The sequence below is a fragment of the Calidris pugnax genome, unplaced genomic scaffold, assembly GCF_001431845.1.
Source record: "Calidris pugnax isolate Ruff unplaced genomic scaffold, ASM143184v1 scaffold51, whole genome shotgun sequence".
Lineage (NCBI taxonomy): Eukaryota > Metazoa > Chordata > Aves > Charadriiformes > Scolopacidae > Calidris > Calidris pugnax.
In genome coordinates this window covers 1,732,083-1,757,947 of record NW_015090797.1, presented here as the reverse complement: position 1 = coordinate 1,757,947, position 25,865 = coordinate 1,732,083, and the positions used below count along the sequence as shown (strand labels likewise).

The 25,865-nt window shown below is 40.2% G+C and overlaps 1 protein-coding gene across 4 annotated transcripts in view; it reads left to right on the top strand.

Moving 5' to 3' along the window:
• CDH2 (cadherin 2, type 1, N-cadherin (neuronal)) overlaps positions 1-25,865 on the top strand; it is a 116,833-nt gene that overhangs the window by 45,451 nt on the left and 45,517 nt on the right. The window lies entirely within an intron of this gene.

Here is a 25,865-nt window from a genome sequence, read left to right as displayed (position 1 = left end):
AAATAAGAAGAACTCTTATGAACTATATAAATCATTTGAGAAGCAAATCCCAGAGCAGACCTAGGAGCCTTGCTGTAACAGCCTACGTTCCTCATGTCCCACCTTCTGCGTCATCCGATGCTAATCGAATATGCTGAAGGACATAAAACATGAGCCTAGTTAAGTCTCTGGTTATCAGGTTTCTGCCTGTGGAAGGACCAGCCTGGTGCTTGCCTCTGTCTCCTGGCACGTGTTTCTCTCCCTCGTGTTAGTCAGTGGCAAAATGACTTTTGCAGAGGTTGAGTCAAAGGAAATAAAAATATGAATAGAATAAATGAGGAAGTGTTCAAACGTTACATGATTTCTTTCTTAATCTCAAAGCACAAATAGCAGGGACACCTCTCATATATAACTTGGAAAACGACCTCCTTCCAAGCAACAGATCTTCTGCAGTTAGATGTTTGTTGAGAATAAGTATGTGATCTCTTCTGCCAGCTTGTCTGAAGGGCTCAGCTTCCAGCTGCTAATTTTGCTCCCTTCTGTCTGTGTGCATTTCTTACCTCAAATCTCAGAAATTTTCAAAGAGACTAAAGGCTCCTTTTCTAAAGACGGAAATGTCTTTCTCTAAGATTGGCTTTGGGCGCATAGAGGGGTTTCTGGGAGTGCCAGATACTGTATCTTAATTAGCCATTATTCAGCAGCTGGTGCGGCTGGTACTCTTTAAAACCTGGATGGATCCTGATTGGGAAGTGCCTTGTATAGCTGTCCAAATTCATGTTTTGGCTGGCTTTTTGGTTATTTTGAGAGGAATAGTGTGTTTTCAGTAGCCTCAATGGTTTATGCAAGATGTATTTTGAGAGGAATAGTGTGTTTTCAGTAGCCTCAATGGTTTATGCAAGATCTTAACGACGCAAAGGGAAGAAATATATCCAGAGGTTCAGGCAATTAGAAAAAAGTTGACGGCGCATCTTCCTTGATTTCTCTCTGTAACCACAAGTCCCTTTTTTTTTTCTATATGTGGTAAATGTAGGAATTGGAAACTTTGCACCATCTTCTATCTGGGCTTTGTTCAGTGCCCTTTAGTGCTGATGGCTTCCCTGCCCCTGTAGCAGGGTGAGGTTGTACCAAGAGTGAAGCAGAACCTCTGAACTGGAGATGATGCTCTTTGGGGAGGTGTTGCTTCCCAGCCTGTCCACAGTGCTTAGTGGCATGATGTCCAGTTCTTAAAACTTCAGACTTAGGTTATGGAGGTGTATCTTACAGGTTATGGAAAGAGGAGGAGAAGATAAAGCGATCGGCAGTCTGTCTCTGCCTGAGTGTGGGTTTGTGGGTCTCCTTTCATTGGTGGGGTGCAGGAGCTGGTGGCACAGTGTGTTGCTCTTGGTTGAGAACAAGCAAGGAGCACAATGAAACAGTGGGGCAGCACCGCTAGATATGCAATGAAACTAAATGTATCACAGCCTAAAGACAATGAGAACCTGGTATTTTTATCTGACTCACTGATCTAAGAATTGTGTTGTCATCTCTTTCTGAGTTAGCTCCTTCCTGCTTCCAACTGGCAAATCTTCTCATACATTAGGCCTTATGTCCTTGTTTTGCAATCTTCCACTATTATTTCTATTGCTGTTTCATACTTAGCTCATCACAGTTTTCTTCAATGGCCTATTAAAGCTTCCCTCCAGATTCTTCCTGCTCGGTTGGGTACTGCTCCAGCAGATCATGGGAAGCTTTTTGTTTGTGCCCATCAACTGCAACGCAAACTAGAGGAGTCGTTACTCCTTGTCAAGTGGCAACGCTAATTGCGAACCACACACAGGGTATATCGTCCAGGCTATTTTGGATCTGGTGGCAGGAGCATTTGCCAGGCCAGCTGGTGTCCATTCAAGGTCAGGACTAGTGTACGAGTCCCCAAGGGGCGAGTACGCAGACATCTAGCTCTAGCTCGCTGGAAGGGTTATATCAGATCGGAGAATTTTGAAAGACTGGTCACCCTCAGACACTGATTCTCTTCTAGACTATTAACCTGTAGGCAGTGTCAACCTCAGATCTGTAAACAAATTTTTCTGTAATTTTTTTTTCCTCTGGATGTCTGTATGTATAAACCACCTCTCATCTGTACTGACTCACTCTCTCCCTCCCTTTCAGAAACACTGCCTGAAAACAGGCTCTTTTTTCACTCCAGTTAATCTTATTAAGAACAAATCTGTTTCAGTGTGAGGTTATCATTTTTATAGAAAAACCCAAGCAAACAAACAAAAAGAACCAAAAAAACCCTTATTCCTTGCAGGGGGCTGTTCTTTGACTTCATGGAAACACTTGCATAGGTGGACTAGACCATTTAAAAAGCACGCACAGTATTGGTGGGGTATGGGATGTTCTTATGAATCAATTTCGTTTATCAGCAGCAGTACCGAAGTACCTTCCTGGTTTGAATGTGTCCTGCAAAAAACTCAATTAAAGGCATTGTCACAAGTCTCTGTCTGTGCAGTGCATGCACCCCAGAAGTACCAGAGAAGTGCTCTTAGCTGGGGAAGGAGCCCCCCGATGTCCATCCAGAACCACTTGATCTTTGATCTTAGTTTGCTGATGGTTTGTACAGTAGCCCTGGGCAAATCTTTCGACTTTGTATGTTTGCCTTTCCTTAGCTCCAAAATAAGAATACTTGCCCAGCTGAGAATAACACTGTGAGGATTTTAAAACAAAAAAGAGTTTGTGTACCCCAATTCTTGTGTCATTTTTTTTAAATTTATGCGAGTTGGCCTAATGAAAGATACTTTTTCATATAAAACTTTGTCCTTCATTGTTAGGCATCTAGTGCATGTTGTCTGGGCTTCTGGCCTCTCCAGTGGAGAGGGAGTTATTTTTAGATGGCAGTTTGCCCAGCCTGTCTTAACCCTTTAGGAAAGCAATTTGTCTTTCTGTTGAGAACAGAAAGCATCCAGATGATGAGACGTTTGGACTCAATACAGTTGGTTGAAGTGAATTCCACCATCTTCAGCGAATCATTGCCATCTTTAAAATGTTTGTATTTATTTGATAAATTGAGTAGAAAATGGGATAAAAGACATGCCAGATACTTTCTGGAAGTCTGGTTCTTTGGAGTATCAGCTGAAGACATGAGCCTTTACGTGGATACTAGAACATCAACAGCATCCCCGTATCAAGGATTTAAATAAACAGTTCACTTAGGGCTGGGATAAATAGCACTCACTGTCCTAAGGCATTGACATGCATCCGTATGTATTTATTAGTAAATGTACATAGAGCATGTGTGTATATATAGGCAATGCAAATATCCTAAAATACAGAAAACCTCATTTTACATTCTGAGTATATTCTGTATTTTTCTGTATCCCCAACTAATAACAATATCAATCTTGTTAGGGGTAAGCTGTAATTCAGAAAATATGGTTGTTGGTGGTCCTTTTCAATTTACGTGAGGATCTCTTATGTATCTAATAACTGTCTTTGGATAAAGGCCAAAGAAAGCATTTTTTAATGGAAGCAAGTTAATACAAAAAGTTCCAATTCACTGTTGGTCTTTCATTCCTTTGTTCTGCCTTCAAAATGGAAATTGAGCTTTTAATACCAATTACAGATACAGTCTTTGAAAAATCAAAGTTTTTCAGCAGTGTTATTAGCAAACTTTGACTCTTTACTAGAGAATTTTTAATGGAGGAATGTGACCACATTGGAATAAGTGTAGCAATAACCTATATATTTTTGAAGTCTTAAATGTTGAAATGAATTTTGAAAATAAGATTCCCATCCATTAGAAACTTGAATGACTCTCCCATAAGAACTGAAGTGGTTCTGAGTCTATTTAACAACTTCACAGGCAACCAGATTTCTTCTGTGAAGTGTACTCAGTTGTGTCTTTAGCTGAAAAGGAACTTGACAGACTTGATGTTATGAATATTGCATTACAGGGGAAAAACATTTAATTGTTAATGTAGCGTTTATTTGACATTACTGAGTTTAAGCAATGATTTACCCCCAACTCCGTGAGTAATACACACCTATAATTTGGAAGCAAACTGGAAGACCGTTGATTATAGAACTAGTGTTCCTGTTGCTTCTGCTTAGAAAGCTCTTGTGCAGGCAGTCAGCATCTGTAATATTTATTATATGCCAGGATTCCCATTTTGCTTCCCACCCCCTGTACATATTTTCTGTATGCTAGAGCTTTGCATCTCTGTTCCCTCCTGTACAGTAAGACTCTCTGTGAGTGTCAGTGGGAGTAGAGCAGAGCTGACAGTATATAATTCTAGTGAACTTCTCTTGGTATAGGTGACACAATCCCACAGCAGGCATACAGGCTTATTTTGCCTTTTTTTTTTATTTTGGGTTTTTTTGCATCTGCACAATAGAAAAGGCATTTAGCTGGTGAAAATGGTGGAGGGATATAATACACAGATTTAAAAAAGTAAGGGGAAAATGAGCCAGATGATAAAATATAGTATTAAGAGCCTGCTCTGATGGGTTTGAAGTGATTTTTTTTTAATTTTTTTTTTGCTATTTTGGAAGTAGATAACTAAGCAATCAGTCTTAGGTACCTTTTTACTTGTATCTCCTGACAAATTTTTCATCCTGCTAGTTTCTATCACAAGAACAGCATGGATGCAAATAGCAGCTGGAGCTATAAAAGTGATTTTAGCAGCAGGAGTGTAAAAATACAGTACTTCGGCTACTGTATGAATGCGGGGATGTGTTAACTGTCTAGGATGGCATCTCCACAACGAATTTACATATGTCCAGTCTGAAGCACATAAGTAGTCCTGTTGGCTGAGAGTAGTTATATTAATACAAAAATGGTTTTGCTGGTTCAGGCTTTGCTTTCCAGCCCATCAGGAAAATCCTGCAAATGATCTCATGGTGTTATGTATTAGCTAGGGCTGCAAAATCTGCTTTTTGATTGTGTGGTATAATGCTGAGTATGTTTACATTACAAACATGTCATTCCTTCACGATCGTCCTTTGTTCCTGTGATGCTGACTGTGTCTGTTAAGATGAACGTTTGGCTTTGGAAAATTAGAAACAGACCTGGGTTTAGAATTGTATCCATAAACCATGCAAGCCCTTAATGCTGAAGTCTAAATAAGGAACAGAATTCCCATAAAACAGTAATGGAAGCAAGTGGCTCCTGCTGCAAAGAATGGGAAGACCTGTTCTACTTAGTAATAAAAGTTTCAATATGTTAGTTTGCAAATATTTATTTTGGGCATTAGTCTTGTGAAAATTTAGTCCATTGGCTCATTATTGCTGATACAGAACGCAAAGAGGTTTTTACCCAAGTGGTAATAGGTGTGCAGAGCTTCATTCTCTTCTATGAGAAAAGGAAGGAAAAAAGCATGCCAGGTCTTAGTTTTTACCATTATGTCCATCTTTGCTGGTTTTAGGTTTTGTTGTACCAGGACATAGTAGGGTGGATCAGTGGTAACCAAAATTTGGTAGTCTGTGTCCATCAGCTGCACAGAGCACAGACCCTTACAAAAGGTCTGGGAAACTGAGCTGCAGTGATTTTGAACTGGGGCAGAGGGGAATGCTCTGTAAGGAAATAGCCTGTAATTTGCTGTGCCCCAGCTTTGCCATGGTGAAATAATTTTCATAGGCGTCCGATATGCCATGGACACAATGGAACAATTCAGCTATCAGTAAAGTATGTTATCATTTCAACTGCACCTGGCTATAAATAGATGTGGTAGAAGATCTTAATTATAGTTAGTCTTAAAAGTAGGATTAGAACTTTCAGGGTTTTTTTTGTCTGGGAGTCAAGAGGAGGCTTTTGTGTGTGCCTTTGAGGTTTTTGAATTGGACTTAGGAAAAGATTAAAGAGCATGCTAAAAGTTTCCTTACCATGGACGTACATTACAGTTGTTGTGTAAATGTTTTGTCAAATGCTCATGGATTCAATGTGCGAAAACATCTTGTGCCCCAATTCCGACCAGCATTAGCATCCTCTAAAAGAATATGATGTAGAGTGCAGATGGGCATCAAACCTGAAAAGTGATTTTGCTTCAAAAGCATATGAAAGCATCTAGCTTGTTAATCATCTGGTTGCTCTGCCTGCCGGTTACGTGGAATGTGTCTCTAGTGCAACATCATGAAATGGATGCAGTTGCTGTCTATATGAATCTCCTCTAATATTTTTTTTATTTATTTACAAAATGGAAGTGGATGGAGAAAGAATGTTGTGTAGTGTGTTCTGCCTCATGCATCACCATCAAAACATACTCCTGTGTTTTTCTGAGCCTGGTCTTTGCTGTTGGGATCAAGATGTGAAATAGTGGTAGCACAGCTTGACTATTTAGTTGCTATAAATTTCACTGCAGGAATCACAATACCATAAGTATTCGTCTGTATCCATATCAGAGGACCCCTTTGTGGGATCTTCCCACAAAGAATCTTCTACTGTACCACTGGTGTTCCCTGTTGGATAGTTGGGGTTTTAATTTTACTAACTGAGAGAGTAGAATATTTTTTCCTCATAAATCATACTGAATTGTGCTGTCACAAATGCTTCAGGTACGGAGGGTGGCTATACCAAGGAATAGGTCGTCTGTACAGAGAGTGTATTGATTTACTCATCATCAAAGAAATTCTAAATGATGCATCAAAGAGGCATTTTTATTCTGCCAGATTGGCCCAGTCTGGGAAACTAACACTGTTTTCAGAACTGTACTTGCACTGCTGAATCTTTTTTTAAGGCAGTAGTGGCAGATTTGCCTTATAGGTGATAGGCACACACAGAATGCACCCCTTCGACTTCTGGATGATTGACAAGTCAAAGCCTACACTTCAGAAGGAACGCTCAAGCACTGGTCATTAGGATGCTGCAGCCATAAGTGGTCAATCCCAAACCCTTGGATTTTTGGCTTGTACCCAGGAAAAAGCTGGGATGCTGGGTAGATCTCGTCTGTTTCAAGTACGGATCCATGACATTAGACATACAAAAAAAGGGACTTGTCAGTGTCAACCAGTTAAGCTTCACACTGTAAGTGTAAAGCGTAGTATGGACAGTAGTATGCCCTATTCATGGCGTGGCTCTACAAGAAGGCATTGCTGGAGAATACTGAAGACTTAGCAGAAAAGCAAGCACCACGGCCTGAGACCTGGAAAGGGTACAGTCAACTGCTGTCCTGGGTGGTGTTTGAGGTACGCTCTACAGGGGGGACAGGATTCCTGGATTATATTTTTTTTCTAATCTTGCTGAAATCACAGGTTTTATAACTGAGAGGTTTTCTGTCTTGATGATGTTTGGCCTGGTCTGGGTATGCCTAAGCTATGCGATGCGTAAAATGAGATTCCGAAATCCATATTCTAGTATCTATAAATAGTTTGATTGTTAGTGGTCCCAAAAAACACAGCTGCTGTCAGCAATTCAGTTAATATAATATACTGTTTTGCATTTAGTGGCAAGACAAATGGGCCAAAATTAAGAGGGATGGTGATCTCAACTCTGCTTTATTGTGTAGGCAGGTCTGATTTGGAAATACACCAGGAGCAGTTGATCCCATCAGGCTGAGTGTCTGCATCATTTGACCCAGGTTTTCTGCTATTGCCAGAGGGTTTTTATTACTTTTGAGTGGGTAGCAATCATCTACTACAGATGTGTAGTTTTATGTAAAGAAGTTGAGAGGTCTTCTAAGGTGTGATGGTGGTGGTGCTGATTATTCCAATATCCCTTTGTCAGGTACTTATTATCTGTCCATTTTATAACCCTTCAGAACAGCCTGGGAAGGCAAGGAGTTAACACCTGTCTTTGCATTGCCACTCTCCTTCCCTCCTTTTCAATCTGCTGTACAGACAAAGGAGAGGAGCAGCATGAAAGAAGAGGAGGTTATGATGTGGAAAATTATCAATTTTTCCCTGTTTGTCTCATCTTCACCCATCCTACTGTCAGTCAGAACTAAGTGTTGATATATCACGCACAATTTTTTGGTGTACTCGCAGAATTTGAAAGTGGGCACATAAAAGTCAGCAGCCTGTGAAATCAGGAAATTTATAAACATTCATGCAAGCAGGCGACCTGAGACCTTCCATCTTTTTTTTGTGTGAGAAATAGCTACAACCCCTGCACTCTCTTTGCAAGTAACAGTCAGTATCGTGCCTGTCCTGCAAGAGGTTTAGATGTGGAGACAGGGAGCCAGAACCCTTAGTATGTATTTAGGCTTGTGTTGTCACATTATCCAGCTAGACCTAAGTGTTAGTGCTTAATTCACGCACTGATAGGTGCATGTGACAGCAAAGGTGGTAGTTACTATTGTTGTCATGGCATCCTCTGATGTAGGTCTGAATTGCATTATCAATGAAAAGTACTGCAAATTGAAAAGATCCTTGTACAGGGTGCACATGCTACAGTGGAGCACAGAAGAGGTCCCTTTGCACTGAGTGCTGCTTCAGGGTAATAGCCTTCCTCTCCAAGCAGGTTAAAGGGGGGGGAAAAATTACATGCTATCTCCTCACAAAACTAGCATCCGACAGAGTTAGGTATGAAAGTTACACATTACAGAGTTATGAGAGTTACTTAGCTATTGGAATAGGAAGGATTCACTGTTTGTGGTCTCTTATAATAAATAAACAAACTTTGATTTGAAATCCTTTTGCATGCATATCTCAATTGGAGTGAGATAGAAGTTGCTCTTTTCATAGTTACAGCCTAAATGCCACTAGCTGTTCCTCTGCTAGTTGCTGGAAACTCTGTGGGTCTGTTACCTCAAGGTACGACTGCTGGATTTGTGTCTATAGTTTGGAAGGAGCCTAGCAGAAAAGGATAAAAGGAGAGGGTCCCCAGAACAGCTGAGCAGCTCCAGGGCCCTTGAGCAAACCAGGAGACACTGCTGGCCTTATTTCTCTTAAAGATCCTTAGGTGGAAGGGTTTAACGCTCGTGCAGAGCTAAACCTTCAGAGTGAGCAAACTGGAGTCTCGTTTCCCGGGGGTGAAGGGTGCTCTGGGGCTGCATGAACTGCCATCCGAAGCAAGCGTGGATTTCTGCCTCAAAAGAGCTGGTCCTGCTGCCAGCATTCTCCGCATACCCGTCCCAAGGAGGCCCTCCTCCGTAAACTCCACATAAAAGAGAGCAGACTAAAAGCCTTAGAAAGTGCATCCAGCTTTTTGTTTCCTTTGTCATCAATACAGTGTGTTCTGGTGTCTCCAAGACAACCATGTCTAAAAGGCTGACTGCATCTTTCACTGCGGCTCTGTGGCGAGCTTGCCGAGATGGGCCGTGAAGGCCAACCTCCAGCCGTTTGTTTTTTTTTTTATCTGTGAGTTTTCTGGGTGCTATCGAAGTACTTCATGTGCTCGCTTCAGTTTCAGTTTTATTGCAAGAATTCAAGATGTGGTTTATCAGTTCTGAAGATATTCTTTTGGCTTGTCCCAGCTCATCTTTCTTTCAGTCAGTGTAACCAGCAGTTAGGATGTTGTTCCCAGCAATGCCAGCAACAATGCTGGCTTTCTTTGCATTTCAGGCCCATTCTGCATCTGATAATAGATGCCTTCCTGCCACTGAATAGAGATGTACTGAATCCTGTGTTCTGCGTGCTTTGTCGTCCATGTGTGCTTTTTTCTTGAACCGTTGCTGGTTTCAATTTTAAGTTTAGGTAGTCAAAATACTTACCAGTTTTAGGATTTCTGTATAGTGCTCTTGTCAGTTTGCAGATTTGCAAATCTGCAGAATTGGGAGGGGAATTGGGGCAGGGGAGGAGTAATTTGTGGTACGTGTTCTCTGGGCAACAACATCACAGTCCTTTTCCAGCGCTCATCTGCCACAGAACTGTGGCCTCTATGGACCCTTCTCTGTAAGCTACTTCTCTGCCACTTGCTTAGAGAAGACTCTTGACGAAAAGTGGTTTCAAGGGCAGCACGTGTCATCTCCCATGAGGTCAGGGGCTTTGGGAATGACAGTTGTTGTGTTTCCTTACAGTTGTCTAGGAGAAGCTGGGTCCAAGACTGGTCTCTTTCGGCTACAGTGAGGAGTGGTTAAAGATAAAGTAATTGCTTGTGTTTTACAGCTACAACAGTCAAGAACAGCACCTCATCTCTGTGATGGGCCTTGTCAAGGTAGTTAGTATGGGCATCTGTAGGAGTAAAGTGGCTGGTTTTCCTGCTGTCACTTTCAGAAATGGCTGAGACCCATCTGCTGAGACAAAAAAAAAAAAAAGAAATAAAATTCTCTGAGTCGCTCATGTCACATTCCAGCCGGAGTGGTTGCAATTTTGTTCTATTGGCAACCTCAATGTACTGTAAAAATATATAGATAAACATATAGGTAGATAACATTTATCTATGTTGGGAAATCTTTATTAAGGATCTTTTGTCAATTCCACTTGTGTTATGTATGCTTTCAAATCTATCTCAGGTCCTGAAGGTGCTGCATCCATTTAGTGTTTGTTGTAGACCATTAATTTATCTCTATGTCAGAATGCAGTATCTTAAAGATAAATTGATTTCTGCAAGCATCACGTTGGAATAGTTGAAGGAGAAGTAAGGACAGTAAGAAAGGACTGGAACAAGACAGTATTAGTGGAGCTGTAGTCTGCAGTGGAACGAATGAGAGCAACCCATGGTGTGTATGGCCAGGGCCATAACCAACTTGGCAGAAGCATTTCCCACTTGCCTCCATGGAGTATTTGAGACCAGTTGTGTGTTCCCTTAGCGCTGTCTGCTGAGAAGCATTTCCTCTGGTTTTCTCTGAGGGTCTCTGCAGAGCAGCCTAATGAGGGGTGAGGGGATAACTATCAAGGAGGAGGGGAGACTGGGACACGCTTCATGCTTTGTCATCTTTGATTTTTTTCCCCTCTATTTCTGTTAGCCGTGAGAAATTTTTGGAAAAGCCCCTCTGTTTCAGTGGAGGGATTCCAGGCAGCAGAAGCCGTGTGTCGCAGCTCCTTTTCATTTCCCTAGGATGCAGTCTTGCAGTTCTCATGCATACTGAACTCTCCCAAATCAATGCTGGTGTTTAGTACAGAGGGGTTTCAGGTATCTACTTGTTTCCCTTTAGCACTTTCTTTGCAAACACAGTGACTTTACTCTGGAAAAGCTGTTCTTTGGTTGTTGATGTTTTATTTATTTATTAAGTATCAATTTGAGATGCCTGTCCAGGAAGGTGTTTGTTTAACTTTCAAATTAATTACAAGTGAGAACTCCTGCATTTCTCTTTTCCGTAGCAGTCTCTCCGTTTTTTTTCTTCTTTTGTCCCGTGTAAAGCAAGTGTAAATAATACCAAGATTACTTTTTTTTTTTTTTTTTTGGTAAAACAACATGAACTCAAATATCTAGTAGATGCCATCCAACAAGTTTAATAGACCATTGCAGCAAATAATGCCTAGACATCTTGGGAGGTGGGAAGAGCAGGTGTCACTGCATTTTTTTGGTAGGTTTTTAGAGTTTTAGATAAGAAAATCAGGTTGATTTGATTGCACTTCCTACATTAACAGGCTATGGCTGGTTGGCTCAGGCTTTTCAAGTCTTGCTTAAATTCACCCTAATCTTGTGGCTGCCCTGCTTTAGTTATTCAGTTGTGCCATAAATCATTTGTTTCATGTGTATGTAACATTTTTAGTAAATTGGCTGATGTGGGCATTGAGTTACGTAATGATGAAGACCTTGAAACTATAATTAGTTTTACTCTACTGTGAGCTGTCAAAGTAACCTAAAAGACAAAGCACTTTTCTCTGAGTTATTGTTGGTGGTTGCACTTAATAATCACAATTTATAATCTGTTAAATTTTTAATCATTTCGGTGTTTCATGTTAAATGAACATTTTTGTTTTGAAAGGTGGATTGTTCCTCTCCGTAAATGGATCAGTATTAGCCAAAGTCACTTTTTTATTCTTCAAAGAATGTAATATTTTACAGTTGACTTCAGTTTTAGGAGTTTTGAGAAAAATTGCACTTTTTTCTAGATAAGGGTTGGTGGAGGGGGAGATAAAATGATTGTTCAAGGTTATTACTGAAATTCCCTGTTGTCACCAGCTATGTTGTAATTTCTAATTTAACATGTGATAGCGGTGCAGCATAAACTACGTAATGGCCCATAAATAAACTTTAAAAAAATCTATATTTCTTTTTTTATCGTTGGTAATGCCTGCTAGTGGGCACTGTCACTTCTGCCAAGCTGTAAATACAAATATTTTTCAGCCATTTATTGCTTCCTTCAACTTGCCATGCAAATCTTTAGCCTGAGAGAGATTTTTCTCATGAGGAATCTGCATGGCTTTTTTTTTATACCTTTTAAAAACTTGGTAAATTTGATTTTGGAAATGCTTTCCCATGAGCATAAGGGCAAATTCTTGCTCAAATCGTAAACCTTTGCAAAAGCAGCTTGCTAAATACTGAGTGTTGGAGGGATTTGGTTGCCTGCCCTTTGTTTGCTATTGGACTGGCATGCTTAATAATCTTTCTGGACATGTTAGGTGGAATAATTGGGGTGGGGAAGACGGGGTGGGGGAGGGAAATACGTTAAGTGTGCCACATGTAGCATACCACTTGGCAAACTTGATAAAGAAACAGGCCCAGGACCCGGCCTGATTTCCCTAGACACCAGTCAAGTTACAAATGCTTTTATAGCTTTCACTGCCCAAGGCAAGCTGGAAAGAATTACCGCCCCTCCTAGTCAAAAGCCACTTGCACAGTAAACAAAATAGTCACTAAACAATTTGCTGCCCTTGATATTTTGCTGACCTGCCTGACCCCTTCTCCTGCCTGCCTGGCAGAGCTGCCCCTGCAGCGGCGGCACGGGAGAACTCGGGGCTACAGCATCTCTCTGTCGTTTGATGTTGTGTTCTCAAGCTGTGTGTTTGTGTGTCAGAGCATAAATTCCTCATCCGAGGAGGTGGCTGAGATGGCTTCTCGTGTCTGGAAGGACAGAGGTCTGTAGCGATTATAGGAGGAGTAGGAACTGCTTGTGGTCAGGCTTAGATGCCTGGCTGCAGTGGGTGCTCCTCACCTTCCATCTCTCCATCTCCTGTTACCTTCTGCAAGGAAACTCCTCCTGTTTGTTCCTCAGGCTCACCCAGTAAAGCAGCATTAATAGGGGCTGGGATAGATGTTACATCCTATTCCCTGCCTCCTTTCCTGGACAGTTTTATTTACCTTAGATCGCATTCTGTAGTAGATATGCTTGAAGTCCCCAGGAAGTTTGTTGTTTGTTTTTCTTGGAATTTATCATCCATGGTAAGGAAGGGAAATAGTCAAATCATTACTACATCTGCATATGAGATATGAGAAATGTAGGCTTGGGTATCGGTCCAGTAAATGTAATAAAGTCCTATGTCTGGAAACATAAATACACCTTTTAAAAACTAGGTAAATTTGATTTTGGAAAACAGCAGTGTTTTACAGCACAGCATTAAACAGTATAAAAATTGCATTTAGTTTTGATGGGCCAGTCCTCTAATTCAAGTTATATACATTTGTTAACTAGGCCTTCTAAATGTATTTCAGGCTCGGATGAAAAATGTAAAGGACAAAGCCTTCTTTCTTATATTCATTAAAAACCCACACATCTCAGTGTTCTGCAGTTGATGACCACAGCCAAGAAAAGTAACAAGTATTATTAATAAATATTTTTAAAATAAAAACTGCTGCCTGACTGAAAAGGCATTAAGGTAAAGATGGATCCTTTCCATTTTCTCCTAGAGAAAGGACATAGCTTTTTTGTTCTTAAATATTCCGTTTTCCCCTCAGGTCAATGAGCACCACAGGCTTGACGATGCTTTTGACCTGATGAGGCTACAAAGAGAGAATGGTCCTATTTGACAAAAGAGGAAACCATTCCATGAATCATACTCTTTCTTTTTTTTTTAAGTAAGAAGACAAAGATTTCCATACATGGTTTAAATAGTGACAGGTTTTCAGGACAGTGTTTTGAGAGTTGGAATGGCTTTAAGAATTGTTTCTGAATCTTTTGTAAAGACAGCGTGAGTTCCGTTTGCTCTTCATCCATTACTAGATAATGGCATCTCTAGTTGTGATGGGGAGAATGCATTTGATGGAATAGTGGAAAGAAGTGATGTGTCCCACGTTGTTTCCTCCTAAAATATCATGTGGTAAGGATGTGAGGAGGATCTGCTTCCTAAGGTGTTGCTGTCTTGGCTCTGCCACCCTGCATCAAGATTTTGGGAAGACCATTGTGTCTTCGGAGCTGAGACTTCTTTTATTCTCTCCCCTTTTAGTCTCTCCCCTTCTGGCGTCTAAGAGACAAGGACCCTACGTAGCAATAGTACTGCCCTGACAATATGGACAGATTTTATGACAAACAACACTTGGAGGCATCTAGGTGAAAACTTTGAAGGCAGAGAGTCAAGTTGTGTCCGGTATAGCAGGCAGGTTAAGAGAAGGCATGGTGGAGATAAGGTATATTAAGGAATGGGAAATTAATTAGTACTAAAACAAGTTAACATTGCAATACTGGGCAAAACAGCAGAAATCCATTGGATCTGAAGGTAAGCTAAAGTAAAAACAAAGGTATGCAGCTGTACGTGAGACAGTTGAATGTGATTTGTAAATCGATTGAATGCAGTTACTGATTTTTATCCTGAGGGCTTTTTGAGTGCCACAGATAAATCACAGCTGCATGACTAAAAAATCAGATGTCTCAAGTTATTCTCTTTCTTTGGAAAAAGTTGAGTTGCAGTATTGGAGACATCCAGCAACAAAGGAGTTAAGGAAAAAGCATACAGATCGGTGATACCAGTCTTCTGGAAATCGATAATGGGCAAAATGCCAGTAGTTGCACATCAGAAGTGACATCTCTGCATTTTTAAGAAAAAAGCACTGTAGTGAACTTTATCACAACATTAACTTGCAATAAAGAAGAGCAGCCATGTTGTGTGCTTGTGGGCCAAAAGTCTTGTTAATTTTACCCAAATGCCTTTCTCCGTACCCAAGTTACTGTATTCATTTGTGGTATCACGTATATGTTCCTTGGTAATTTTTTCTGACTTACGACACTACTAAGCATGAATCTTCTTCTAAAACCTTCACATGAGTATTATTATTTTATGACATCATAGTCTGTTGTCTTTTGCAACATCCTTAAGTTATGTACACAGTATTACAAGGATTATTGAAAAATGGACGTGACTTCTAAATGGAGTTCAATTTTCAGTGGCTCTTTGCTTTCCCTTGGCAGCATATCAAAGGAAAGTAATAATGTCTCGGTGCCAGTATTTCAAAACGTAGCTCAGATGTTTAGTGTAAGGTCAGATCTGTTCCATTTCACTTGCTGCTTCCTCCTGCTGCTGGAGAGGCTGCTTTTAGTTTGCAGAAATCCCTTTCTCATGGCAAGGTGAGCTTTAGATACCACGATCTGAGCCCTGGGAGGCCAATCAAAATAACGCATCGCTCATTTACCGTAGGCATCGTCCAACTTGAGTTACTCCTGAGTCAGAGTGCTCAGCTGAGATGGCTGCTCAAATTGATTATATTGCTTGCTAACCTGTCTGATTACCTTGACAAAGTGTTATACACCAGCCACGTGGACTCTCTGCACTGGGCAGGAAGGTCTGCAGTATTGTCTCTGTGGTCCCCATGCAAACAAAGCTGTAGACACGTGATGCCACATGTTCTGGATGGTGCCTTTCAGATGACTACCGAGCCTGTGTTTGCAGGCTCTCGGGCCCTGTTCTTTGGGAGCCACCTCCTGAGGGCAACCTCAATTCCTCCTCTTTAATATAAAATGAGGTAGGGTTTAATATAAAATGAGGTTCTCTGATTACAGTGTGCACGCTTTAATCGAAAGTAGATTGTAGTGGAGAACAGCTGCACTGAAGTTACTTGAAATGACTAGAAAACAAGGAACCTTGTGATTATTTTTTTTGGCTTAATTTTTGGGGGGGTGTGTGTTTGAGAGGGGCTTGTTTCGGCTTGGTTTGCTTTTTGTTTGTGGGGGGTTTGGGGTGTTTTTTGTTTGGTTTGGTTCTTTTTGGGTTTTGTTGGTTGGTTGGTTGGCTCTTTTTAAAAAAAAAACAACCCAAACTTCGCAGAACACATCCGTAAACCCTAGTGAAATAGATCCTAAGCTACAAGTCTGACCCCAGCCCTTGCCTGCAGGACATAGACTGGCCAGACCTGCGTGCTGATGACTGTCAGTTCCCTCAGATATAGGTGGGAGGAGAGGGTGGTTTTAGCTGCTGCTGCTGAACATCAGACTCCCAACATCTGATGACAGGTTGCTATTTCACGCTCTACAGTTTTGTTTCAACAGAAATTCAGTATGTTGTCTCGCTGAATGACTTTGTCTTCTCTCGATAGGTGAAACTATTGCATTTATGGACCGAAAGCGTTTTCATATGCATACAAAGACATGTCTTGGTTATAGTAACTGTCTGAGATTTATTGGAGAGGAACTGCACATCATGCACCAGGAAAGGAAAGAATTTTGCCACGAGTAGCTTTCATGATCTTTTAGATACATCATGAATCTGCTTATATTAGCTATCAAAGTGCAGCGTTTCGGTGATCTTTGTACAAGATGTTCATGATAATGCTTATCCTAAGGAAAAATATCCCTGCATCAGCGGTCATTACCGTAGGACACACTGGGTAGTATTTTCTGAAGTGCATAGCACGTGTAGCGTGGCTTTCTTTATTCCCTTTGCAAACTGGCATTGTTTTGGGGAGGAGAGGAAGTGAAAAGAGATGTTTGTTCTCATGAGTGAATGCCACAGGTGTCTTTTTGGGGAATTCAGGCATTTGAGGAAAATCGAGAGGAATACAGATGGCAATTGAAATAGCCATTGAAATGTTTATTACAGTGGGGATTTTCTGCTCAGATTCCTTTTGGAAAGGAATATTTAGTATTCTGGTGAGCAAAGCGAGGAATGCCTTCCTATTGGAATAAGACACTACTTGGGTTTCTAAAGGCAAATTTAGTTTCGTTTGTGTGATGCATTGATTCTGCAAGTTAGCACTGAATGAATGTTTCCGTTATCCAGGACAGCCTGGACCATGTTGGATTCATGGAAGTGTTACAAGTTACTATTTTCATCGAGTACCCAAGGGCTCTCAGTCAAGGGTCAGTCCCATTATACTGATTGCTGTAGGGATAATCCCCAGACACTCTGCAGTCTGGGCCTTTGGTGGGTGATGCTGCGTAGTCTTTAATAAGAAACTTAGGATGTTGTGACTCCTAATTGAAAAGTCAAGGCTGCATGGAGTAGAATACCTCGCTGCTTCTCAGCAAAACACTCTTAACTCAGACAGTACTAGGTTAATAGGCCCATCCAGAAATGAATCCTGATGATTCCCTGTAGGAGCCATTATCACATGTAGGGTTTTCATTGCGATATTTATAACTGTAATCTTTGGTCTCGAAGCTCATGTAGCTGTTCAAGGCAGCGAGAGGGTTCAGAAAGGTAATATCGTGCTCCCGTCCTTAGGCTTTGCCAAAAGTAGAATTTTCAGTTCTAGTTCAATCAGTCAGGCCCCTGCCATTTTCAGGCATTATTCCAATCTAACACAATTTGAATGTCAAGTGTCTTGTGTTTTGCTCTCACAAGGCCCACAGGAAAGTCTAGACAAAAAAAAAAACCCGCTGCATTTATTATACAAAGCATATCTTCAGATATATCAGAAGGCCTGTTCTTTTTCTTTTCTGTTCTTCTGTGGCTGGACTGAATCACGATTGTTAAACGAGAGGCTGCTCAGCCAAGTCTGTCTCTGTCCGTTCCCACCTGGAATAAATTGCATAAATTTGCACAGCACTGTCTTGGCATAGGATCCTAAACTATGTCTTAATTTTGTGCTGGTTGTATTGAAAGTTACCTCTTAAATGAAGTCTGTCTGTATTCCTCTCATTTGTCTGCAAATTGTATCTGAGGATTTTTTATTTATTTTTTTTCCTTCCTGTATTCACCCAGGTACCATGTTGTGCTGCTGTCACACTTGTCTGCGTTTTGCAAAGAGAACAGTTTTTATCAGTGTTTTTTCCTAGCGTAACACCTTTTTTTTTTTATTCCTGTCAATTTTATTACTGTTATTTGAATTTAAGTGGATTATTTGAGCCTTGTAATTTTGTAATCCATAGACAGGATATGCAAAGAATGGTAGGTGTCCTTGAAGGGAAGTAGCATTGCTTGAATTTTGAGTTAAACTGTGTCAGCTGTATGCAAGTGACCTCGTCTTGGTCATTTTAAGGAGTCTGCACTATATAGTGCAATTAGACATGAAGTGATAATACTACTTCTGCTTGCAGCTAGTGTTTCTCTGACTTAGCTCGAGCCAGGTGGGCTTTACATGAAATACAAGAATAATTTGGAGACTCAATTCAGAGGAGTGAGTCTGAAGCTCAGGCCCAAAGAAGCCAGATTTCTCTTCCTCTCTTTGTTTTTCTATTTGTGCTGTTGAGATTTGGTAACGTTGATGGACAGTTTTCATCTCATTGAGAATACGGTTTAGGTAATCAACCAAGAAGGTGAAAGTAGCGAATAATCATCTGGGAGCATTCAGTAAGTGTCAGTCACTAAAAAGTATTCCAGCACTGGATTATTTTTTTTTCTGCTCTGTAGTTATTTTAGCGCAAGAGGAAAAGCCTGTAAAATACGTACTGGTTACTCTTTGCTGCTATGTGTTGGACTGAACACAACTTTAAGGCTTCACTGTGGTCTTGCAATGTTCTAGGGGAACTTACATGGTCAATAGTGTCAACTGATTCCCTACATCTTTCCAATACATTTAAATAGGATGGCTAATACTAGTGGTCCTTTGCTTATTTTTGAGGCATCTACACACATTTATTGCATCTAGGGGGAACGTGAGGTGTGTTCAGATAGATCTATAACAAGCTACTGATTGAACAACCCAGGTGATAGACGTACCTTCAAATACATGAAATTAGGCATTTTCCTGCCAGTTTTCTTGGTATTTCCCCTCTGTAATGATTAAGTAATTAATGATTAATTACCACATCACCTTTGCCATTTTAAATGATGAAGGCTATATGTAGAGGGAGAGAATACACATTTAGAGGTTACTGCCACTGATAGGTACTCCCTTATAATGAGACAGATATACTGCCTTAGCTTTTTGATTCCTCTGCTGTGTTACGGGAAGCACTGCTGTGACCTGGCTGTGAAATACCCCGTACCAGCCTGCACCAGTCTCCAAGTGCTTTTTTGATTTTTAAGGTCAGATAACTGTGTTTAATAATAATAATAATAAAAACCTGAGGTCTGACTAGATAACATTAAGCTGCCATGGCAACTAGTTTTCTGCCTGAGGCCTACTGGACATGATCCAGTGATAGTATAATCCCTGGGTTTTATGAGTTTTATTGCTATCTTACACATCAGTGTAAGTACTGCTAGGCTCTCTCTGCTCCTCTTCTATCCCATTTGGCTACTGGGGGCTTTCTTGCCCTTTTTTGATACAAAAGCACAGTGTTCAAGCAAATAGGATATTTTTTCACCATTATACATTTGCTAAGGTACCGAGCACCCATGTGTTATAGGGTGGTTCTGCTTTGAGATCAGCTGTGCCTGCTGTTTGCCATGGGGATGCTGGTACAGCATTGTCCCAGTCTGTGTCCAGCCCTGCTGGCTGGGAGGTTCTCCAGGTTCCCCTCAGGGATAACAGAATTCATCTTCTAGGAAGGAAGTGGCACACAGAGCTGCCGCAGTAACGTCAAGATGACTAAGGGCCTTTTAAAAAATCATTAAAAATAATTGCAGCTTTGGAAAATTAGACTGTGGTGTGCCCAGAGGAACGACCTGTGGGGGAGTGACAAACGCCACCAGAGCATTGGACAGGCCAGAGGGAGGAAGGCAGAAGAGGCGAGAGGAAAAGCAGCACTGATGTTTGTGGAGGGTCATCACGCTCAGATTTGTGCTGGTTTGTGAAGCGGGAGAGGAACTTCAGGGAAAACTGTCCCTTTGCTGCATCCATGGCCACCTGGGAGGGACTGCAAAATGTGCTCCCAAGCGACGGGTGGTATCCTGGGGTATGCAACAGAACACAGAATAAATATTAGATGGTCCCGCATCTCTTTCAACACACTATTTTTTAAAATGGGAAGCAGGAGTGTTTGCAGGATCACTGCCATTTTGTCAGAGCTGGGAATTTTTTGTTTGTTGGAAGGCAGTGCAAATACAACCCTTGCTGCTTCTGCCTGAGCAGTAATTCAATGAGGAAAAAAATCCATTTTATTATTTTATTTCTTTTCGTGGTAAAATGTGATACACAGCCTAAATGTGATCTGTGCATGCTTCTCCCATGATAGCCTAAACGTGATATATGAATGTTCAGTTGCTGTTCCTAAACCCGTCTTAGTGTGGGGGGCTTAAGCCACCATGGAAAACTGCTGACCGGTAGAATTGGTGAAACAGATCATCAGCTCGTTTGAAAGTATGAGCCTGTTTCAGCAAGATCTGGCTCTTTACAGAAACTCTAGGAGCCTGTATTATCATTTCGGTAGTTAATCAGTTTATTTTTTTTTAAATAGCCCTCCAGTGACAGGCGCTTTCTGCCTAGGTGTGCTTGAAGCCTGAGCTGCAGCCTGGGTTGTCAGCCCAAAATTAGTGATGCTTTGGCACCTCTGCACCTGGGTCAGGAGCACAGCTGAAAGAGAGGGCAGGAAAAAAGGGAGCATGAGGGAATAAAGTAAGTTTTTAAAAAAAAAAGGATCTAGAAAACAGAACACCTAGGGAGGGCAGAAGGAGGAGGAATAAAGAAGCAAAAAAGAAGAGCTAGGAAAAACCATGAAACTTGAAGCCTAGAAGGACTCTGGGCCAGGAACAGTTAGCAAAGAGAACATATAAAAGCATCTATTCTCTGTTCTTGCTCTCCTTATTGCTACCAAGGGGAGGGAAAAAAAGAATAAGCTAACTTTTTCTTTTTTTTTTTTTGCATTTTCTAAAGATAGACTAAAAGGCAAAGTTGCTTATCTAGTTTTTACTAGATATTTAAGTCATTACTGTAGCAATAAAACTGCCCTTTAATTGCTGCACCATAATTGTAGGTATTTGTTTCTTATGCTGCTTAAGGTCATATGAAAATGAATAGAGGTAAAAATAGGTTTGTGTTAAGTGCCTGAATTTTGAAACTGTTTTCTGCTAGCTATCTGCAGAGACAGTACTTTCCCTGTAGTCTCCTGGTTTGACTGTTCAGTAGATATATTTTTTAATTACCAAATTGGATTTTAGCAGGTGTAGTCAGTTGATGCATTATGGGTATAAGAGATTAGTGTTTAATCCTTCTTTTTATTACTGTGTAGATTGATATACTTGGGAAAGTATTAAAGGTGCGCTGCATACTCCAGAGTACAGAAATGACATTTATTACTGAGTTTTCTTTCAGCTAGCATCATTTAGGAAAAAAAAGCTGGCGCAGAACTCTGCAGGGGCCTATAGGCTCATCTATAGTGAAACTGCCTTCAACAATGCAGAGTAGAGGAAAAGGGAAAGAAACCTTTTTGTGTTTTAAAACAAAAGCAGTTGTCGAAATATAAGTACTTCCCCTTCTCGAAGATGCTTATTCTCTCTTTCTGCATTTTATTTTTTTCTAAAATAAAGACAAAAGGGGTGTCAAAGCGCAGAAGATCTTTGTGTCAGTGAGTGGTAGAGGCAAGGGCTGAAAAGGATCAGTGAATCAGATATAATTTGGCCTCTGTTTGAGATACCAGTCCTGTGTTTTGCTGATGGCTGGTATTCCCGTTCTGAAAAGCTGCAGAGGCATTTCCATCGAATAGAAAGAACATTATCCCCATTTTCATTCTGGCATGCCTGTTAGGACTTTGTTCTGTAAACAAAGAGGATTATGGGAACTGGAAACGAGATGGCATTTTATTAAAGAACTATGCGAGTCTTTCACTGTGAATGCAAGAATCGGATAACTACCTGTGAAAGAAAATACTCGAAAAATAGACCTTAGTGTTGGGAGTTAGTTTGGTTTATGAGGAGGCAGCCTCCTAATTTAGGACAGTGTCCGCCGGGCTTTAATATTTCCCATTTGCACCCTGCAACAAAATACTTGAAAAGAAAAAGTCTCAAAATGCAATTGTACAAAATAAAAATGAAAAATATATGCTGCGGAATTAGGGAGAGGGAGGTCCATGTCCACTGACCTGCTGTTATGTAGCCTGCCAGATTCCTTCCAAAGCACGTCTTTTTAGGAAATGTGCAGATTTTTTTCTCTAGAACTGTCAGTCCAGGGAGTGGGACAGGGAAGACAATTGCGTTGAATGAACAGCAGTTGCAGTAAACAGCACAAATTATTTTTACCAGCCTTTCATACAAATTTTCATATAACTTTACAGCTTTTCTGCAGTAGACTACTCAGCATCTTAATTCCATGGAGTAGAGTCATGTATTAGTACTAGGTTTTACCTAATGCCTGCTGCAGGTAACCCTGGAACTGCTTTCAGCTAATGAAATAAGTGTACAGTATGAATTAAACCATCACTCTTGCAAATCACTTTTCCTTTTAATTATTATTTTCCTAACTGAATAGAGAAATGATTAAGCAAACAGTGCGGCATGGAAAGCTGCTACAAGTCACATCATGGAACACCTGAAGTTGGTAAATAGCTTGAATGTATCACCAATTTTATCTTGGTTGAAACTTTTTGATGTGCCTTGTTTTTTTTCCCCTCTTGTGAGCTTCATAGCCTGGCTTTCACGTGGCACCAGGTTGTGAAACTTGTGAAGTCAAGCAAAAATAGGAATTAGAAGCAAATGGCTAGATTTGGCCCTTAATAAGTGGCAGAACTCCAGTTGGTTTGGTGTGACCCGCTGCAGTAGCCTTCTCCTCGGGGTGGGCTGGGGTGGCAGAGCGTGGTGCTGGGCACAAAGGCGGAGGTTTTCAAAAGCAATTACTGAATTAGCAGGCTTGCTTTTCAGAAAGTGGTAAGCAGCTGCCTTTTGACAGCCAAGCTTCCTTTTAAAGCGTCGCAGGTTGGTTACTTGAAAAAGGCTCAAAATGAGTAGTGCTTTGAGATTTTTCTGGATGGTGTGGAGTACGGGATAAACTACAGCGCATGAATGTAAAAATAGAAAAGGAAAGGGGATTAGAAAAAAGACTGGAAGAACCTACTGGAAACAGCACTGGTGTATTGAAGTATCTCTAAAGGATATAATGACAAATTGAATTATAATACAGGTAGGAAAATGCCATTGTCTAAAATAACAGTCCTGATTAACTTCAATATTTATTTTGCATCAGCAATTTCTGTAGCTAATTTTCTCAGTTTACAGGTGAGAGGAGGACATTTGCCTGGCTGCTGCAGACCCTCCCATATATCAAAAAATCAAAAATTAAATGATGCTTTTAAGCTGGTCTCAGGGAGCTCTAAAATGAGACCTGCTTTAAAAGTGCTGCTGGTGACGGAAAAGTGAAGTTAGAATGTAGTTCAGTTTTTTGTGATTATAAGTGTCCACCATATGATGTCAAAAACCCAGTTCTCTTGAAGGTTATCTATAATTGTAGTAAAGGAGGTCTCATGGACATTTCACGTGCCACTCTGACAAGCCATGAGCTGAAATAGGAGCATGTGTGCTGTGTTAGTAGGACTAACAGATCCCCTTACAGATGCAGAAGTAACCGGTCTGAATAAATGACTAATTCATGAAGTAGTTAAATTTTAGTGTAGTGTAAATTTAGTGTAGTTTTCAACAGTTTCTCCCTCTGAAAAGTAGGAAGACTTGTTAAATACAGAGTGTTCTGGGAGAAGGTAGTGTTCAGATATTAAGTATGCAGATAGCTAGACAGTTCAAGCACAATGTTTCCATATAATTTCTCATTCTGTCAAAGGTAAAAGTGGTATCTGGCAGGTAGTTGTACGTAAGCTACTTTCTTATTCTATTTATTTTATCTGCTGCAGAGTGATCCTGAGTGGATTAAATATGCCTGGGTTTTCTGTTTTATGCTACACACTCTTAACTGTATTGCTGGAGTGCATATGTTGTTGCAATTTCCATAATGTCCTCTAAGTGAGTCTTAGCCTTGAGGTTGATGCTTAGGCATTGAGAATAGCATTCAGGAGGAGTAATACCATTCCAGCAAATATATACAAAAGGAAATATTTTTTGTTTTTCTTTGCGTCTGTGCTTGTGGATGTTATCTAGAAATGAATTGGATATTTTCAAAGTGCAGAAATACAGATGGCAAACTCAACACAGCTGTCTTGGGAGCTGAGCGAGTAATGAAAATTCTGTGTTAATATTCTCTGTTGCACATTAATATTTCCACAAAAAATTGTCGTTAGTAATGCAGCCCATTATATTGTTCTGTTCTCAGTCCTGGGGTCAAGTAATTCTGGTGCTATTTGCCTAAGATAAAAAGAGCAGAAAAAGGTTGTCAAAGATTTTAAACCAACATGAGTAGCTGAAAAAGGGGTTTTATTGTCTGAGAAATGGTTCTAGGTAATTGAAGATTACTAGTAAGGTACATGAGGTTAGATGTGTATTTCATAGATACTCTGAATCATTCGTCTGGAAAGACCTGAGTATGAGTGGTGTAGCTCTCCAGTGCACTTCAAATGAATTTGCATGTTTAGTTCCTAATGCTTGGTACGCTACACTTGTATACATCTGTAGTAATTATTTCCATGCGCGAGTGTTAACTTGAAAGCTTGCTTTAATACTACAGAACTGTAGATTATAATTTTAGAATGTTGTAGTCTTGGAGGTTCTCTGTTTTTTTAATAGATTACACTTGTCTTGGGTTTAGAACAATGCAAGACTTCTAAATTAGGATACTAATTTTTTTTGTCTTAGGGTCTAGTGTTTAGTAATAATCATATGCTAATACTAAAGACATTTTTTTCTTCTGTTTAAAGACCTTGTTTTTGTAAATCCCTATTCACAGTCTTATTTTGAGCATGTGAACTAATTGTATTTACTCCCATGCATCAAAGGTGCGTCTTACTGTTCTGATAGGACCAAAGGTATTCCCTATAAAGCCAAAATAGTTATATTCCAGATTACGACTGAATAGTTCCTAGTAGTTTCAAATAATATACTTAGAAATCTTTTCAAGAGCAGATACTTTTCAGAAGGTGCAGAACATACTAGAAAGATAAATATTTAAAAATCTGTGAGTTGTTTTTACAGATTGTGGTATACTAACATCTGATCATTTGTATGGAGAGTGTTATTAATCAGCAGTAAAATAAGACACTTGATTATTCTTTCTATTGCATATAAAGTGACTAGATGATACACAGTATATCTGGTTGACCCTTTTGAAAATGAAAAGAATCTATACGATTGATCTGTCAGCAGAAAATGATTTTTGGAAAGCATGCCCCCCTTCTGTGTGGTTGTTAGAAAGAACATGGTTGGTATAAACAGTCATTATTCTCAGTGGGGGAAAAAAAAATTCCTGTCACATTTTTGTGGAAATCTTTGCCTGAAAACCTACAGTCAGAAATCAGTCTTTGTTCATACCAGTTCAACGCTGAAAAATGAAGCAAAGTGATGTAAATCGAATTTACAAGACTGATAACCATGCAGTTGCAGGGAGAGTAGCTACTGCACAACCTGTACTCTGTCAAGGTAATTTAATTATGGATGGTTATACTTGACTATAATTTGTTAATGTGTGCTCCTTGCAAAGGGAGAATAAGTCTCACAAAGCATTGACAATTTTATACTTTTTTACCAGGAAGCTGTCAAAGGAAAGGGATTTTCATTGAATTTCCTAATATACAGTCACCTGGCGGAGGAATATCAATGAAGTGGCTAGCAGGGTGGTTTTTTCTTGCCTTTTTTTTTTTTTTTTTTTTGCTTTTTGGGTGAAATCGTAGACATTTACAAATGCCATTTGGAGGAGGCAGTAGTGACATAGAACTATACTTAATAGATGGTACACTTATTATAACTTACAGTTATATTTGTTAGGGTGGTATTTGTTGCTTCAACGTATGTCTACTGCAGCACGTGGACTA